This window comes from Vulpes lagopus, chromosome 1, assembly GCF_018345385.1.
Source record: "Vulpes lagopus strain Blue_001 chromosome 1, ASM1834538v1, whole genome shotgun sequence".
Lineage (NCBI taxonomy): Eukaryota > Metazoa > Chordata > Mammalia > Carnivora > Canidae > Vulpes > Vulpes lagopus.
The window spans coordinates 5,502,590-5,521,625 of record NC_054824.1 but is presented as its reverse complement, the minus strand read 5'-3'; the positions used below and the strand labels follow the sequence as shown (position 1 = coordinate 5,521,625).

Sequence of the window (19,036 nt, the reverse complement as noted above, 5' to 3'; positions counted from 1 at the left end):
TGCTTGACAGGGCGTGGGAAGAGCTGTATGCCACTATCAGTTTAAGACTACTGTTAAAAAATTGCCACAGACTGGGTTGCTTAAAAAACAATTTATCAAAAAAAAAAAAAATTTATCCTCTCACAGTTCTAGAATACAGAAAGCAAGGGATAGTGGGGTTGGTTCCTTCTGGGAGAATCTGCTGCATACCACCCTCTAGTTTCTGGTGGTTGTCAGTAGTCCTTAGCTTTCCTTGGCTTGACAACTCCAATCTCTGCCTCTGTCTTCACATGGCTATCTTCCATCTGTGTCTGTGTCCAAATTCCTCTCTTCCTGAAAGGACATTAGTCATATTGGATTTATGCCCCACCCTAATCCTCACTGTACAAATTACAATCTCATTGTAACTTTTATATGTGGAGGCCGATTAAAATTAAGGCCATCCCACCTAAAGTTTAGCATTAGCACAAGTACAGCCATCTTAGGCCCCTGTGAATAAGAGCTGAACTTTATGGGAAAAACTGCAGAATGTCCTCAATGTCCTCGGCAGGTAATCCCATATCAGAAAGACAACAGAGCCCACGCCTGTGGTAGAAAGTCCCATCTTAGAATGAGAACAGAGCTCAATGCCCTTAAAAGCCCCATATCAAAATGTAAACAGAACTTGAGAAATTCTTCCATCCCTTCTGAAAATCCCCTAGACCAGCCTATAAAAAACCCAGCTGTAACCCACTTTGGGGTCTAAGTCCCTGCTCTGCTGTGTCGGGTATACTTGGACCCAAGCTCGAGCTTGTAAATAAACCCTCGTGTGTTTGCATCAGTGTCGGCTCCTTGGTGGTTTCTCGGATTCGCAATCTTGGGCACAACATTATACATTTATAAAGATCTTATTTCTGGGGACACCTGGGTGGCTCAGCGGTTGAGCATCTGCCTTCTGCCCAAAAGGTGATCCCGGAGTCCTGGGATCAAGTCCCACATCTGTGGGGATGTGGGGGGAACACTATTCAACCAGGAACCATGCTTAGTTTTAACTGTCACTAAATGAGGGGCCATCCTGAAAAAAGGAAGAAAATTTTTCTTCACCTACACAACATTCAGTGGGAATGAGAGGGAATTTTTGGCATCCCCAGACTGGGCTTGTTTAGGGTTTTTTGTTTTGGGGGGTTTTTTTTAGATTTTAGTAATTCATGAGAGAGGCAGAGACTTAGGCAGAGGGTGAACCAGGCTCCCTGCGGGGAGCATGATGCAGAACTCAATCCCAGGACTCCAGGATCACAACCTGAGCTGAAGGCAGATGCTCAACTACTGAGGCATCCAGGTGCCCCCCAGACTGGGCTTTCTTTTTTATATTTTTATTTTCATAAAGGAGAGCCTACCTACAAGAATATTATTTTTTTTTAAGATTTTATTTATTTATTCACGAGAGACACATAGAGGCAGAGACATAAGCAGAGGGAGAAGCAGGCTCCATGCAGGGAGCCTGAGGTGGGACTTGATCCGGGACTCCAGGATCACGTCCTGGGCCAAAGGCAGAGGCTAAACAGATGAGCCACCCAGGTGTCCCTAGAATGTTATTAAAACACTCCCTTTCCATCTTTTAGCTGTGTTTCTCTGCCTTAATGAAGAAACATGTCATGGTAAATGAATCTGATCTGTAAAAGTAGCCTTGTATGGGTGCCCAGCTAGCTCACTTGGTAAAGTGTGCTACTCCTGATCTCAGGAATTCAGAGTCATGAGTTCAAGCCCCACGTTGGGCATGAAGCCTACTTAAAAAAAAAAAAAAAAAAAGCCATGTAAACAGATTAAAGTCTTCTTGTTCTTTTTATTGTCACTTTTTAGTAGATCAAGTATGGGAAAATATAGGATTCTTCAAATATACAATTAACTACAGTGTGCCACAAAATAACAATGAAGTAGGTCTATTGAGCTGATGCTTATTTCAAAGAGAGCCGAGAACACTTTTTTTTTTTTAATTCAAAAAAGAAAAAAATTCCAAGTAGGAGGAAGACTTCATAGTACCTTATTTGTCTTTTTGGTTTATTGTGTTTTCAGGAAAACAAAGAGGAAAAGAAATAGAAAGTCCACAAATAAGACTTTGCCAGCTGTCCTTTCATTCTTTAAACTTCTTAGCCCCAAGACAGCATAAATTGTTCTCTGACATCTGAATGTAGTCTGCCCTGTCATCTAAACAAATAATAATAATAATAATCACACAGAAATTAATAAGGCCTAAATCATATGCCAAAAAGGAATTTGAAACATTTGGTCTAAAAAACTGAGTTCATTTGACAAGTAGAGAACCACAGTGAAAGAAAAAACCGATGGTCAGCTATTTGTTCAAGTCAGAAGGAAAGGTAGGTGTGCCCCACTTTCGATGGATTAGTCACCAGGAGAACTGAGCTGTAAATCTTGCAGATCAGGTTCAATGCATATGTGATAGAAGGAGTGAGCAAAATCATGACTATTTTTAAATGGTTATACCCTTAATCATGACCAGTTATAAGCTATGTGAAAGTCAAATTTGAATATGGAGATAAACTCTCCCTTACCATAGTCTACTCTAAGTCAGGGAAGTTTATTGAAGAGATTTATCAAGATGTTTCCTCATGGTTCAAAGCTCAACTCAGGGTCATCTTTAAGAACTCTTGCCTGGCTCCTCAGACTAGATTGGGTGCCCTTCCACATGTTGTTAACACCTGTGAGACCTTTACATGTAAGCATGTCACGTTTACCTGTCTTTCTTCCCAGACAGGCTGTGAGTTCCTCAGTGAGCAAAGAGTAGATTGGTTGCTTTCCAAACTATATGTTTATTTTTTGGCTGAATATAGAATTCCAAGTTGAAAATGAATTTTCCTCAGAACCCCGAAGTATACCCCCACTAATTTCTAAAATCAGTGGTTCAACTGTATTAGAAATCTGTTTTGCACCCTATTTTTAAGACTTATGTCTTTGAGGGCAGCCCTGGGGGCTCAGCAGTTTAGTGCTGCCTGGAGCCCAGGGCCTGATCCTGGATCTCTCTCTCTCTGTCTCTCTCTCTCTGTCTCTTATGAATAAATAAATAATCTAAAAAAAAACAAAAACTCAAGAGCTTTGTTACACATATCTTAAAAAAAAAAAAAAAAAGACATGTATTTGAGAGAGTAAGAGCATGCACATTAGTATGGCGGGAGCCAGGGAGGGCAGTGCAGAGGGAGGGAGGAGGGGCAGAGGGAGAGGAAGACAGTCTTCAAGCAGACACCCCACTGAGCATGGAGCCACACACTGCTGATCCCATTACCATAAGATCATGACCCAAGCTGAAATCAAGAGTTGGACACTCAACCTACTAAGCCACCCAGGTGCCCCCCTCAACCAAAAAATATTTTATTTTTAAGTAATCTCTACAACCAACTTAGGGCCTGAACTTAGAACCCTCAGCTCAAGAGTTGCATGCTCTACTGACTGAGCCAGCCAGGTACTAGGATCTATTCTTTAATCTTGGAAATAGAATCTTTTAAGATGTGTCTGGGTGTGAGTATTCTGAATTCATTTTGTTCTTTTATTTTCCTTTCTCCTCTTCACTGCTGTTACATCACCACTCCTTTATGCACCCTTTTGAGGACTCTCATTGACTCTCATGTTGGACTTAAGATTGATTTTTTTTTTTTTTAACTAATCTGTACATCCAACATGGGGCTCAAACTCATAACCCTACGATCAAGAGTTGTAAGCTCTTCTGATTGAGCCAGCCAGATGCTCATCTTAGATTGATTCTTAATGCCTCTTAATCAGTTCCTTATTTCTCTGTCCTCTGAGGAGCTAACACTTACACTAGGGGCCTTAGCACTTCCCCTCTCTAAGAGAACAGCACTCCTGTTTTTGGCTTAGTGATAAATGTCTAATGCTTTCAGTCGGACAGTATTTTGCCCATATGAAGAATGGAGCAGATAAGGGAAGGTCAGCTGTTCTATATGCAGTTCTTCAAATAACATCCCATCTCTAAAATCTATTGCTGCATTTCCTTGTATGCCAATTCTAGCAGCCCCAACACTTAGAGATTTGTGGCAGACAGCCTGCATCTCTCCAACTTCATTGGGGCCTGCAGCTTCCTCATTCTTTGTGTCAGAATAGTCTCATAGGAATGTTTTTAGGGGCACCTGTGTGGCTTAGTCAGTTAAGAGTCTGCCTTTACCTCAGCTCATAATCCTGGGGTTCTGGGATGGAGTCCCATGTCAGGCTCCCTGCTCAGCAAGGAATCTGCTTCTCCCTCTCCCTCTGCCTGCTGCTCCTTCTGCTTGTGCTCTCGCTCTCTCAAATAAATAAATAAAATCTTTCTTAAAAAAAAAAAAAAGTTTTTAGGGACACCTGGCTTGCCCAGGCAGTGGAGCATGCAACTCTTGATCTCAGGGCTGTAAGTTTGAGCCCTATGGTGGGTTTAGAGATTACTTAAAAATAAATATTTTTTTAAAAAAATAAGAAATATGTTAAAAGCTCATTCTCAGCTCTCTCCACTACTACTTTATTCACTCTCTGTGCTTCTGAATCTCTATTTCAGTGATGTCTCAAGAGGGGTAGGAAGTGGGGGAAGAAAAGAGGGACAGGAAGGAAACACATTCACCACCCCCATCTTTCACTAGAAGCAAGCGTCATAGTACAAGAGCAAAGGCTATGTCTATTTTATTTACCAATAAGTAACCAATGCCTAGCAGTTTATAGTATTCTATATCCACTTAATAATTTCTTAAATAAAAGAATGTTCAGGTGTCCAAAGAGTTTATCCTCCTTTTATATGATTATCTACAGTAGCCAAGTGAACGTGACAAGAGAATTGGATGTAGCATTCAGCTTTTTGTTTGTTTGTTTTTTGTGTTTCTAATAGACTTTTTTTTTCTTAGATTTTATTTATTTATTCATGAGAGACACAGAGAGAGAGGAGACAGAGACACAGAGGGATAAGCAGGCTCCATGCAGGGAGCCCGATGTGGGACTCATCCTGGGTCTCCAGGATCATGCCCTGGGCTGAAGGCGGCACTAAACCGCTGGGCCACCCAGGCTGCCCTACTAGACTTTGTTTTTTAAAGCAGTTCTAGATTCACAGCAAAATTGAAAAGAAGGAACAGAGATTTCCCATGTACTTTCTGTCCCTACAAATATGTGGCATTCTCCATTATCACGGGATATAAAACTAGTTTTAAGGATGCAAATATATCTAGAGAAATTAAAGATGATTTTATCAACAATGAAAAATAAAGAGTGCTTCAGGTAGCCCAATTTTATTTTGTTTAACAATTTATTTATTTATTTTAGAGGGGGGAGGGAGAGAGGGAGAGAATCTCTAAGCAGATTCCCCACTGAACATGGAGCTGGCTGTGGGGCTTGATCTCACCACCCATGAGATCATGACCTGAGCCAAACTAAAAGTCTAGCGCTCAACTGCTGAGCTACCCAGGCGTCCCTTTTCTTAAGATTTTATTTATTTATTTGACAGAGAGAGCACAAGCAGGGAGGAGGAGCAGAGGAAAAGGGAGAAGCAAGCTCACTGCTGAGCAGGGAACCCAACGTGGGGCTCAAACCCAGGAAGGACCCTGGGATCATGACCTAAGCCAAAAGCAGATGCTTAACTGACTAAGCAACCTAGGCACAAGTGGTAGTTTATTAAAGATAATTACAATGTAAAATCTGAAACCAGTAGCACTGAGGTTTTCATATTCTATTATCTAAAAAATCAAAATCAACATTGGTCTACCTTGAACTTGAATGTATCTTTTTTTCACATTAATTTGTGACCTCACACATTAGTCATTTTGAAAATGTTTCCCAGAGTTTTCCAGATCTGACAAATGTTGATACCTTCTATGATCATAAATATCATAATTTATTAATATCTCCATGGATCTCATCAGGAAACTCTTTAAGAATTGGGAAGATACCAAGCTCATGGTGTCAGGTAAGTTTTTCAGAATACTACTTTTTGCTTGAAAACTGAACTATTATCATTGATAACAAGTATCAGCTCTTTTCCTTGAAGTAACAATGTCACTTTGTTCATTTCCTTTTTTGTCTTTAAAGATTTTTTTTTTTAATTTTTAAGTAATCTCCACACCCATTGATGGAGCTTGAACCTACAACTCTGAGATCAAGAGTCACATGTTCTACTGACAACCAGCCAGGTGCCCTCACTTAATTCATTTCTAAGAAAATTCCAAATACCCAAGTCTGAATAATCATAGTTTTTCAGGCAGCTGTTCTTTCAAGTAGAAATAATAGTCTGTGGTGGCTACTTTAGCTCACAGTTCCAGTCATTACACAAGTGTTTTTCTCAAGATAATCATTGTCTTCAATATTCAGCAGAAGTGCTTTCTCAAAGTACTTGTCACGCAAAATTATTAAAAAGATACGTACTCTAGAGTCAAGATTTAATAAAGCTAATAATTGTTATGTTTCATCAAGGACGTTTCTATACAGACTGGCATTTTCTTTATTGAGTATGGCAGTGAAGAATACAATGACTATTAGTACAGTTCGGTGCCACTATCTCATACTTGTTGAAACACCAGCAATTTTAACCACCATTGATTGCTTTTGCACCATTATTAAAACATCCAACAGCAAAAAAAATAAATAAAAAGTAAATAAAGTTTTAATGTTACTATGAAAATACTTTTAACCTGGACACCTGGGTGACTCAGTGGTTTAGTGCCGCCTTCAGCCCAGCGCGTGATCCTGGAGTCCCGGGATCGAGTCCCACGCCAGGCTCTCTGCATGGAGCCTGCTTCTCTCTCTCCCTGTGTCTTTGCCTCTCTCTCTCTGTCTCATGAATAAATAAATAAAATCTTTTTAAAAAGAAAAAGAAATACTTTTAACCATGTAGACTCCCAGAAAGGGCATTAGGATTGCCTAGGAATCCATGGACCATAAGAACTTCTTGGTAAACAGCTAGTGCCCTACTTCGTAAGTTCCCTAGGCTGCCGTAACAAAATATCACATAGTAATTGGCTTAACCAACAGAAATTTATTCTCCCACAGATCTGGAGGCTAAAAGTCTACAATCGAGATATCAGTAGAGCCATGTTCCCACAGATGTTTCTTCTATCTTCTGGTGGCCCCAGGCCTTCCTTGACTTATGGCAGCATAACTCCAATCTCTCTGTCCACCTGCACATCCGTGGCCTTCTCTGTGTATTTCTGTGTGCTCTCCTCATTTTATAAAGACATGAGTCATTGGATTTAGGGCCCACTCTAATCTAGCATGAATTTGTAGGGGAGGAAAAAGTTTTCCTTGACCCTCTTAGGGTCCCTAGCTGGGTCTATAACTTTTACGTGACCCAGGAGAACTCCATAAGGAAATAAAGATATAGAAACATACCTGAGATTTTTATGCTAGATTTGTGAAGAGCAGACAGTTGTAAAGGTATCATAAGTTAAAGAGAATAAACGTAGGGACGCCTGAGTGACTCAGTGGTTGAACATCTGCCGTTGGCTCAGGGCATGATCCTGGGATCCGGGATCAAGTCCCACATCCGGCTCCTTGCAGGGAGCCTGCTTCTTCCTCTGCCGGGGTCTACACCTCTCTCTGGGTCTCTCATGAATAAATAAATAAAACCTTAAAAAGAGAGAGAGAAAGAGAGAGAATCAATGTAGTAAAGTGTGGGAAACTCAGCAAAGCCTGTCTGTTCACATTCTTCTTAGGGTCCCTTTGTTTTCCTTCAGAGATAAGGATACTCCTTTCCTCTGGGTGCAGGGAGGCCACCTCTCACATGAGTGTTTTATGATCTGTTTCAGGGGATGGGAGGAGATAGTCAGGATGACTTGACTGATTCTAAGGTTTTCTCAAACTCTTTCAACTTAAAATAGTCAGTATGCTAGGGTGCCATATTTTGGGGTAATGTGTCCTGAATCCTATCAACTTCATCTTAACTAATTACATCTGCAAAGACCCTGTTTTCAAATAAGGTCACATTCTGAGGTTCTGGGTGGACATGACTTAAGGAGGACAGTACTCGACTACTTGACTACTATACCCATCAGTATTCCCTGCAGGAAGGTACCCCCATCCTGGAGCTGCTTTGAGTGTTGGCAGCTAAAAGTTCACAGCTGTCCTTTCTCTAGAACCAGAGAATTGCCCTTGACAAAGAGAACTATTTGATCTAAGGAAGTGGTTACCCCCTCCCAGAGGCCACTCACAGTTGGTCTTCTTGCCTCAAGGCAGTAATACCTTTGTGCTGCAAGTCATACAACAGAGGTCCCCTTGGGATAAGGCTGAATAAAGCTAGTCTCCAGCTGAGATGACAATCTGGCTTAACTCTTCCACCTACACCATACTACTTCCCTTTCTGCCTTTCTTTTAAGAGCATCAAGTAATTTTTTTTTTTTTAAGATTTTATTTATTTATTCATGAGACAGAGAGGCAGAGACACAGGCAGAGAGAGAAGCAGGCTCCTCTCAGGGAGCCTGATGCAGGACTTGATCCCTGAACCCTGGGGTCACGCCCTGAGTCTAAGGCAAACGCTCAACCGCTGAGCCACCCAGGCATCCCTAAAATAATTTCTGAATTACTTTTCATCTCTCTGATTGGCAAATATATAATGATTGCTGCTTTTCACTAAAGATAGAGAAATTCCATAATGTTATACATCCTTAGTGGGAAGATAAACTATTAATCTTTCTTGAATGCAGTTTGGCAGTTTGAATTTAAAAATTTAAATATATATCCCCTTTAGCCTAACAATTAAGAACTCTTAAGAAAGTAAGCCCAGGAGGGGCCCTGGTGGCTCAGTCAGTAAGCCTCTGCCTTCATCTCAGGTCATGATCCTGGGAGTTCTAGGATGGAGCCCTGTGTCAGGCTCCTTACTCAGTGTGATGTCTGCTTCTCCCTCCCCTTCTGCTCCTCCCCCCAACTCATGCTCACATGCTCTCTCTCCCTCTCTTAAATAAATGAAATCTTTAAAAAGAAAGCCAGCCAGCCCAGGAAAGGGGGCAGGGGGGAAGTAATCCGAAGCAAGTGTGCAAAGATAGATGTACAAAGATGAACATGACAATGGTTTTTATGATAAAAACAGTTTAAATATTGGCTAAATAAGTAGTCGTATTGTATTACACGGTCTCCAAATTTTATGACTGCTTGAGTCATCAGCAACAACTGTACCTTCTTCAAAACATTTTTCTAGGATAGTGCTTCCCAAACATTAATGCACAGGGGCACCTAGGTTGCTCAGTTGGTTAAGCGTCTGACTCAATGTCCGCTTGGGTCATGATCTCAGGATTGTGGGACCTAGCCCTGTGTGGAGCTCTACACTCTGCATTCAGTGGTGAGTCTGCTTCTCTCCCTCTCCCCTCTGCCCCTCTGCACATGTTCTTTCTCTCTCTCAAATAAATAAACAAATCTCAAAAAAAAAAAAAAAAGTGCTGGGACACCTGGGTGGTTCAGTAGTTGAGCATCTGCCTTCAGCTCAGGACATGATCCTGGAGTTCAGGGATCAAGTCCCGCATCAGGCTCCTACATGGAGCCTGCCTGCTTCTCCCTCTGCCTCTCTCGCTATGTCTATCATGAATAAATAAATACATCTTTTAAAAAAAAAGTGTTGATGTACAAAGGAATCACTGGGAAATCTTGTTAAAATACAGATTCTGGGGATCCCTGGGTGGCGCAGCGGTTTGGCGCCTGCCTTTGGCCCAGGGCGCGATCCTGGAGACCCGGGATCGAATCCCACGTCGGGCTCCCGGTGCGTGGAGCCTGCTTCTCCCTCTGCCTGTGTCTCTGCCTCTCTCTCTCTCTCTGTATGACTATCATAAGTAAATAATAATAATAAAATATATTTTAAAAAAATAAAATAAAATAAAATAAAATACAGATTCTGATTCAGTAGGGCTAGAAAGGGGCCTAAGAATTTGCATTTCTAACTGCACCCAGGTGGTGCTGATGCTGTTGATCATGGGCTATACTATGAGTAGCACGTTTTCAGAGCCTGTTAACCCTGGAGTGATCCAAGTAATTACTGTATCAAAGCTATGAAATTGAGTATGTGCAATATTTCTAAAGTTGCCAACAAAATAATCAATTAATACAATTCTGCAGTGAGTATAATACAACTTAGAGAATCCTGAGGCCTCGCTTCCTGTGTGTGGCAGGCTTACATGCTTCTCCACATACCCCCCAACCAGGTGGTTCTTCAGATAACTTGGGGGGAAATCCAGTTAACTAAAATACCTCATTTCCTAATCGCGTCTGTTAAATTCTTTGAAACCTGCCATCCTTCTGGATGAATTCAGCATTCATACAGCTGGCTCATGGTACCATAAGCTCCAATTATGATTACCTCCCTGCATTTCAGCTACCATGCCTGATAGTATAGAAGATTAGAGACACAATAACCCTCTAATATAAAATAATAATTCTCAATGAAATAAAAAAAATCTATTGAAGTACGAATCTAAAATATTAAAAAATTAAGGAATATTCAGAGACGAAAAACCAAGTGAAAGCAGGAATCTGGAGGAGTAAACAAGCACAAAAGGAAGATTGTATGGGGCTTGAGGGTATCTTCTGAACTCTAGTGAGCTCAGACCAGAGTTCTAATGGTTATGAAGGGTGTAGGGACAGGAGACAAACCCAAGATTCCAATTGAGGTAAGGAGTCTAATAGATCCTTAACCCAAATATACATACACAAGTTAGAGCACAAAGGTTTACACTTTTATCAAAAAAAAAAAAAAAAAATCTTCCCTATACCAGAGGACAGCAAGAAAACTTATATGTCTTGATCTTGAATCTAAACAGAAGGGGGGATAAAGCTACAATGATAATTTGTGAAACACAAACATAGGTTAACGGCCCAATTCAAATGATCTGTTGTTAGAAGACAATTCTTCATGAGTTGCTCAAGTTTCTGCACATCTTGTGAGTAGAGGCACTGACTTTGTTCCAGACTATCTTTTCAATGGTTTATGTAGCGAGAAGTCTTAGAAGATACTGATGGTGTCTCCCTCTAGACCAGAGGCAGATTTGCCTACAGCCTTGGAAGATAGCCATAAAGTCTACCTCTGGACAAAAAGGTAGGCATCCTTACTGCCCATTATAAAATATGCATGTTCTGTAAGTTCAAGGCTCTTATCCTGTAATGCAACCCACTGCATACATGTCACCTGGCCTGCTGTGTAGCCCTGTGGGAATTGGGCCTTAGGGAACCAACACAAATGCTGACACTCTGGCTACTGCTATTGCTTTGAGTAATAACCTGTACTTGATCTCTGACCCACGAGTAGTGTGTCTTCTACCAAAATCCATGCATTTAAAATAAATCCATGCCGTTATGGCAGGCTAACAGTAGCAGGGTAAAATCTCAAATCTTTCACACTTCTTAATATGTAGGTGGTACCACCAAACACCTTATGCTAAGGGGTGCCTAGCTGGCTGTCAGTAGAGCATATGACTTTTGATCTTAGGATCATGAGTTCAAGCGCCACATTGGCTGTAGAGCTCACTTTAAAAACAAAACAAAACAAAAAAAACCACTTTTTTGTGAAAATAAAAAAAAGAAGGGATCCCTGGGTGGCTCAGCGGTTTAGTGCCTGCCTTTGACCCAGGGCGCGATCCTGGAGTCCCGGGATCGAGTCCCATGTTGGGCTCCCTGCATGGAGCCTGCTTCTCCCTCTGCCTGTGTCTCTGCGTCTCTGTGTGTGTATGTCTCTCATGAATAAATAAATAAAATCTTTAAAAAAAAATACACCTACCTACCAAACATCATAACTTAGCCTAACCTACTCTAAACATGCTCAGAACCCTTACATTAGCCAATACTTGGGCAAAATCATCTAACAAAAAGCCTATTTTATAATGAAGGTTTAATATCTCGTGTAATTTTTTGAATACTAAAAGTAAAAAACAGTGGTTGTATGGGTAAGAATATTTTATTTTTTAAAAATTTTTAAAATTTTTATTTTTATTTAAAGTACAATCTACCCACCCCCAACATGGGGCTCAAACTCATGACCCTGAGATCAAAAGTGTCATTCTCTACTACCTGAACCAGCCAAGTGCCCCCAGAATAGTTTTAAGTGTATCGGTTGCTTACCTGGGTGGTCAGGTAGCTGAATGGGAGCTGCAATTCACTGCCATTGTCAGCATCACAAAAAAGTGTATACCACATAGGGCTAGCCAGGGACAAGACTAAAATTCAAAGTACAGTTTCTGCTGAATGCATGTCACTTTCAATAAGCTGACAGTGAAAATCAAAAGAATCCTAAGTCAAACTATCGCTAAGTTAGGGACCATCTGTATAAACATCTCTCTGGAAGAACTCAGACCTCAAACAGTTCCCATAGATAATGTACCAAGGAACCATGAGCTTTTAGTGAAGTCATCAAACATACCAAATAAGGTACTATGAATTAGAATATGTTTCACAAAAACTTTAGATACTAGAATTATCATTAGATACAGAGTACAAAATAGGTATGTTTAATATCCTTAAAGAAATAAAAAATTGAAAATCGGAATAAGAAACAAGAGGCTGTTAAAAAAAATGAAGTCTAATTAAAAAAAAAAAATGAAGTCTAGTTTACCAAGGAACCAGATAAGACGTCTAGAAAAGAAATATATAATTGTTGAAGTTGACATTTAATGTATGGGTTAAATAGCAGTAGAATGGCTGTTGCGGGGCGCCTGGGTGGCTCATTTGGTTAAGTGTCCTGATAACACCTGATTTAGGTTCAGGTTATGATCTCAGGGTCATGATTGAGCCCCATGTCGGGCTCCAGCTTAGTGCAGAGTCTGCTTGAGATTCTCTCCCTCCTCTCCACCACCCCCCCCCAGCTCGCTCACTCTCTCTCTCTCTCTCTCAAATGCATAAATCTTTTTTAAAAAAGAAAAATGCTGCTGCAAAAAGAATGAGTACACTGGAAACTAGATCTGAAAAAATTACCCAAAATGTAGTAAAGAGCAAATATGAAAGCAAGATTAAAAGCGATGTAAGATAGAGTAGAAAGTCTACGTATGTTGAGTTCCAGAAGAAAAGAGAAAGAATTAAGAGGCTATATTAAAAATTATAATGGCTAAAAAAATTCGAGAATTGATCAGAGAGACTGTACTAGTTTCCTATCACTTTTGTCACAAGTTACCACAATTTATCATTACCAACAACACAAATTTATCATCTTACAGTTCTCTAGGTGAAAAGTCCAACTCCGGTCTCTAGGCTAAAATCAAGATGTTGGCAGGGCTACATTCCTTCCTGGAGTCTGTAGAAGATAATCTGTTTCCTTGACCTTTTTCAGCTCTTAAATGTAGCCTGCATCCTTGGCTCATGGCTCTCCTCCTCTGTCTTCAAAACCAGCAACAGCAAGTCAAATTTGTCTCACATCACATCGTTTCTGACCTTCCTTCTGCCTCCCCCTTCCATACTTAATCAGTTTTGGACTGATTGATTAGATAATCCAAAATAATTTCCCTGTTCTAAAGTCATCAGATTAGGGACACCTGGGTAGCTCAGCGGTTGAGCATCTGTCTTTGGCTGGGGGCATGATCCCGGAGTCCCTGGATCGAGTCCCACGTGAGGCTTCCTGCATAGAGCCTGCTTCTCTCTCTACCTGTGCCCCTGCCTCTCTCTGTGTCTCTCATTAATAAATAAATAAAATCTTTAAAATAAATAAATAAATAAATAAATAAATAAATAAATAAATAAATAAAATCTGTGAAAAAAAATGGAGTCATCAGATTAACAATCTTAATTTCATCTGTAGCCTTAATTCCTCTTTGTCATGTAACAACATATTTAGGGGTTCTAAGGATTAGAACATGGACATCCTTGAGGGACCATTGTTCCACAAATCATAGACTCTACATGTCCTAGAATATCAATCAATTTTTTTTAAGATTTTAAGTAATCTCTACACCCAATGTGGGGCATGAATTCACAACCCCAAGATCAAGAGTCGCATGCTCTACCATCTGAGCTAGCCAGTGTCCCCCACCATCAATTGTAAGTAGAATAAAAAGAATGCCTATCTAGTCAAAATCTGTACCAAACATGTCATAATGAAACTTCAGAATGCCAACAACAAAGAGACAATAGGAAAAGAGAGAGAGGAGAGATTTCCTGTAAGTGGTCAATAATTATAGTTGACCTAACAGCTAAAACTGAAGTCAGAAGATAGAAGCATCATATATATCTTCATTCTGTTGAGAAAAACTAATCGTCAACCTACACTTATTTAACCAAAAATTATACTTTTAAGAACAAGTGGCAAATTTACTAATTAAGTGTAAACTCAAAGAGACTTTTCCACTCAAAGACTCTGAGGATGTTCTAAAGGGCAAACTTTAGGCTGAAAGAAAGTACACATCAATCTGAAATTCAAGAAGGAATGATGAACAATGAACTGCAAAATATGCATTAGCCATACTTTTACTACAATATGTTGTGTAACAAACCACACCAAAAACTCAGTGGCTTACCAACAAGCATTTATCCTCATGCTCACTGGGTCTGCAGGCCCACTGTGGTTTAGCTTTTCTAAGTTGACTCAGCTCTGCAGCAAGTCTGAGGCTACAGATTGGGCTCAGGTTTGCTCCTGCCTCTTTCGGGGAGCAAGTGCTGAAAGAGAAGTAACTATTACTTAGCCAGCGTGTATGTCTCCCAGTAGATCATAAGTACCTTGGGAAATGGAAGGAGCATTTCTTTTTTCACGGTCAAATTATGTCATAAGGAAATACTGGTAGCTAGTACTTTGCCTAATACCAAGTGGAAATTCAAAAAGGTTTTGCTAAAGAAATTCATGAACCAACCATACTTCCATTACGAATTATAATTATAAATTATATAAAAGAGCCCAGCCAGTGTTAGGTATTCAGTTTAATATTATTAACCACATTAAAGGAGAGAGGGAGGGGCGCCTGGGTGGCTCAGTCAGTTAAGCGTCTGCCTTTAGCTCAGGTCATGATCCCAGGGTCCTGGGGTCCATCCCGCAATGGGCTCCCTGCTTAGCAGGAAGCCTGCTTCTACCTCTACCTCTACCTGCTCCTCCTCTTGCTTGTGCACAGTTGCTCATGCTCTCTCTTTCTCTCTCTCTCTCTGTCAAATAAATAAAATCTTTAAAAATAAATAAAAGAAGAAAGAGGAATAACGAGAGAGAATGAAGTTTGATCGATTTTTAAAGTGAATATATCTAGGCAGACCGCCTCTCCTCTGCTATCCTGCCTACTGCTCCTCTGTGGTGTATTTTACATCTATCTCCTTTTAAAAAAATAAAGTAAATATATCTACAATGAACTATACTTACCTATTAAGCCTATTAATTCATTCAGCCTCTGGATAACAAAATATTTATAAGTCTTATATTTATAAAGTGTTATTGTTATGATGGCCTTTTGAAAATAGCTCTACAAAATACAAAGAGACATTTTTTTAAAACTCATAAGTTATTCATCTGCTTCTATATTTGAACCTCAGGTGTTTTTTTAAAGTTTTATGAGGAGTTCTGAAATTGGATTTTATAAATTTACTTTGAAACATGACTGTTTATGCCTGAAGGTTTTTTTTTTTTTTTAATTAAAAACAGTTTGGAAATCTTATTTTGATTTTCTCTAAGCAAGAGGTTTTTTTAAATTTAATATTTGTATAATATCTGGATTAAAGCTACCTGATTTCTCACAGAATCACTGAATGTGAAGGTTTTCCCTCTCTACCCCATTCCCCCTCCATTCATCTTTCACAAACATTGCCCCCCAATAAATCTATCACACTCCTAATTCCTTTTTGACAGCTACTCCCTGGAAGACCCAGTCTTCACAGGCACTGACCATATTTTCCTTATACAGTAAACAGACTTTCAAGAAGGGAATTTGGGGATTGGGTTGCTCACCTAGTATAATATAAATGAAGTGAAATTAGGATACTAATAATCCTTGCAGGACTGCTTCATGGGTTTATGGGCCTCATGCTCAGAAGGGCATCATATTTTATCTTTTTCTTTGAAATTGTGTTTTGTAAGTGAAGCTCAATAGGGCAATGAAGCATTCTTGTGAGCAACGGAAATACACTGGTAGGGAAGGAGGCAGCACATGCAGACAAGGGTTCAGACCCATGGATACAGCAGACAGCCTGAGTATTGAGCAGTTGACCTGGCAGCCCAGTGCTGCACCCACCCAGGCAAACCTGGGCTAGGGGGTCTGGGCCCCGACTGGTGTTGATCGGCGGCATTAACACAGATACTAATTTTCTGGCCTGAGTCCCCAGACAAGAGCTGCCAGCACTCTGGCAATAAACACTATCCACAAATTATTACAGAATGAAAGTGTGCGCGTGGAATATGTAATAAGCATTTCAGAGAGTTACCAAAATTCTTAAGTGAGCTTAAATTCCAGAGGTTTGAAAATGATTTTGCAAAGCAAGTACTCACAATTTTTACAAATAATTTAAAGACTGTCACATTTAATGGAAAAGAACACTTCTCATATGAAGCTGTAGGTAAGCAAATTATCAAGGAGGAAGAGAATTTGAAAATTAATTTTTTCCTTTTAATTGAACACACAATAATAGAATGCATAAACAGCCATCTTGAATTATATACAAATCACAAAGCCACTTTCAATTTCTCATATGACCGCTACAAATTATTGGAAATGTCAGAAGAAACATTTAAATGCCATTGCATAAATTTACATTTACAATTAAATACAGGCTTACAAGAAGCTGATATATATGTAGAATTAAATCTTTTTTTTTTTTTAAGTTTTATTTTTTTAGTAATCACTATACCAGGGGTACCTGGCTGCTTCAGTCAGAAGACCCTGCAAATCTAAATCTCAGGGTTGTAGGTTCAAGCCCCATGTTGGGTGAAGAGATTACTTAAAATGTAAATTAAAAACTTAAAAAAAAATCACTGTACTCAATGTGAGGTTCATACCCTCATACCCATCAACCTTGAGATCAAGAGGCACATGCACTTCTGACAGAACCAGTCATGTGCACCTTAAATCTTTTTAGAAAAAAATTATTTCATGTGAATCATTAGCTCTGGGTGAATTAAAATATACATTTCACGGGTGCCTGGCTGATTCAGTCGCTGGAGCATGTGGATTTGATCTTGAGGTTGTGAGTTCAAGCCCCTCACTGGGCATAGAGCCTACTAAAAATATATATATATACACATATAGAAATATATTTATAAATAATATATAACCTATGTTATATATTTTCAACATAAGTAATCAGAAAATCACCCCAATGTTGTCAAAGTCTATGAAATACTCTTAATAGCTCCAGTAACAGTTGCATCAGCAGAAAGATCCTTCTTGAAATTTAAAATTATCAAAAATTGGGGGCTCCTGGGTACCTTAGCGTTTAGCGCCTGCCTTCGGCCCAGGGAGTGATCCTGGAGACCTGGGATCGAGTCCCACATCAGGCTCCCTGCATGGAGCCTGCTTCTCCCTCTGCCTGTGTCTCTGCCTCTCTCTCTCTGTCTCTCATGAATAAATAAAATCTTTTTTAAAAAAGTAAATAAATAAAAACTAAAATTATCAAAAATTATTTGCAATCTGGCATTTGCCAAGACCAATTGATGTTACTTTCAATTATAATGATTAAAAATAAAGTTGCTAAAAGTATAAATTCTGATGACCTAACAAATGAATTTGCAGGCAAGCAAGCCAGGAAAATCTTATGATTAATCAAGATATCACATTAATAAAGTATTTATTTAAAATTATGACATCAAAAATACATTTTTGTAATGGGCAAATGTATGTTGTTTTTCATGTATCATTGCCTCCATTTTTTTTTTAAGATTTTATTTATTTATTCATGAGAGACACAGAGAGAGAGAGGCAGAGACACAGGCAGAGGAAGAAGCAGGCTCCATGCAGGGAGCCCGACGTGGGACTCGATCCTGGGACTCCAGGATCGCACCCTGGACTGAAGGCAGTGCTAAACCACTGAGCCACCCAGGCTGCCCGCCTCCATATGTTTTATAAATAATAAAATACTTTTAAAGGATAAAGTTTTATATTTTAGTATGACACTTGTTTCCTTCTTTTTTGTTTATTGGTTTCCTGCTTTTTGTGTATTTTTGTATTTTTTTAAGTTTTTTTTAAGATTTTATTTATTCATGAGAGAGGCAGAGACATGGGCAGGTGGAGAAGCAGGCTCTGATGCGAGGAGCCTGATACGGGACTCGATTCCAGGACCCAGGGATCGTGACCTGAGCCAAAAGTAGATGCTCAACCACTGAGCCACTCAGGTGCCCCTATTTTTTTTTTAAAGATTTTATTTATTAGAGAGAGAGAGAGCATGAGCGGGGGAGGAGAGGGAAGGGAGAAGCAGACTCCCCACTGAACCTTCTAAGTAGGGCTGAACTAACAAACTATGAACTTTTGAGTAAATTTTTAATCTCTGTAAGCCTCAGAAAGGAATTCTTTAAGGAGAAATCCTTAATAAAAAAGCTAATACCACCTGCCTCACCAGGTTAATGGAAAGAATAAATGAAAGGATATTTATATGAAGCTGGATGTTAAAATATAAGTAGTCATAGACATAAAGATCATTATCTCAATTTTATTCTATGTAAAACCTTATATTGAGTGTTTACTATGTGCTGTGTACCCTTCTAAGGGCTTTATGTCTATTAAAGCTTGAAATTAATTAACGCAAGGCATAATAAGATGCCCAACAACTAATTACTTACTGTGAAAACTCTACATTAATTATCTCATTAACTCTTCAAAGCAACTCTAGCAATTTACTACTAATACAATCTCCATTTTGCAGATCAGAAAGCTGAGGGAGAGGTTAAATAACTTGTAGAAGATCACTTACCCAGGAAGTAGCAGAGCTGAGATTTGAATACAAATACAATGCTAGTCATTTTGTGTGCAAATTATGTGACCTGGGAATCCTGAAAGCTTTTTTCTGTATTTTGTGCTCAATTCTGTAATATTCCTGTTAGCAAATAATTTATTTGGGAGTATTGGTAATATAAGCCAAACTTACTTATTGGATGATACCATAATACAGACGTAAATATCATTCTACATTTTTATGCACAGCTAGCTATAAGTTAAAGTATGTTAGCTTGTTAGCTTCATTA

General features: G+C 39.4%; 1 long non-coding RNA gene across 3 annotated transcripts in view; it reads left to right on the top strand.

The window, feature by feature from the left end:
• Window positions 1-19,036, top strand: part of LOC121489893 — a 41,347-nt gene that overhangs the window by 5,684 nt on the left and 16,627 nt on the right. For all 3 annotated transcript variants that reach the window (XR_005987452.1, XR_005987451.1, XR_005987455.1), the window contains exon 3: window positions 5,780-5,905. This is a non-coding gene — a long non-coding RNA (uncharacterized LOC121489893). The remainder of the gene's footprint in view (window positions 1-5,779; window positions 5,906-19,036) is intronic.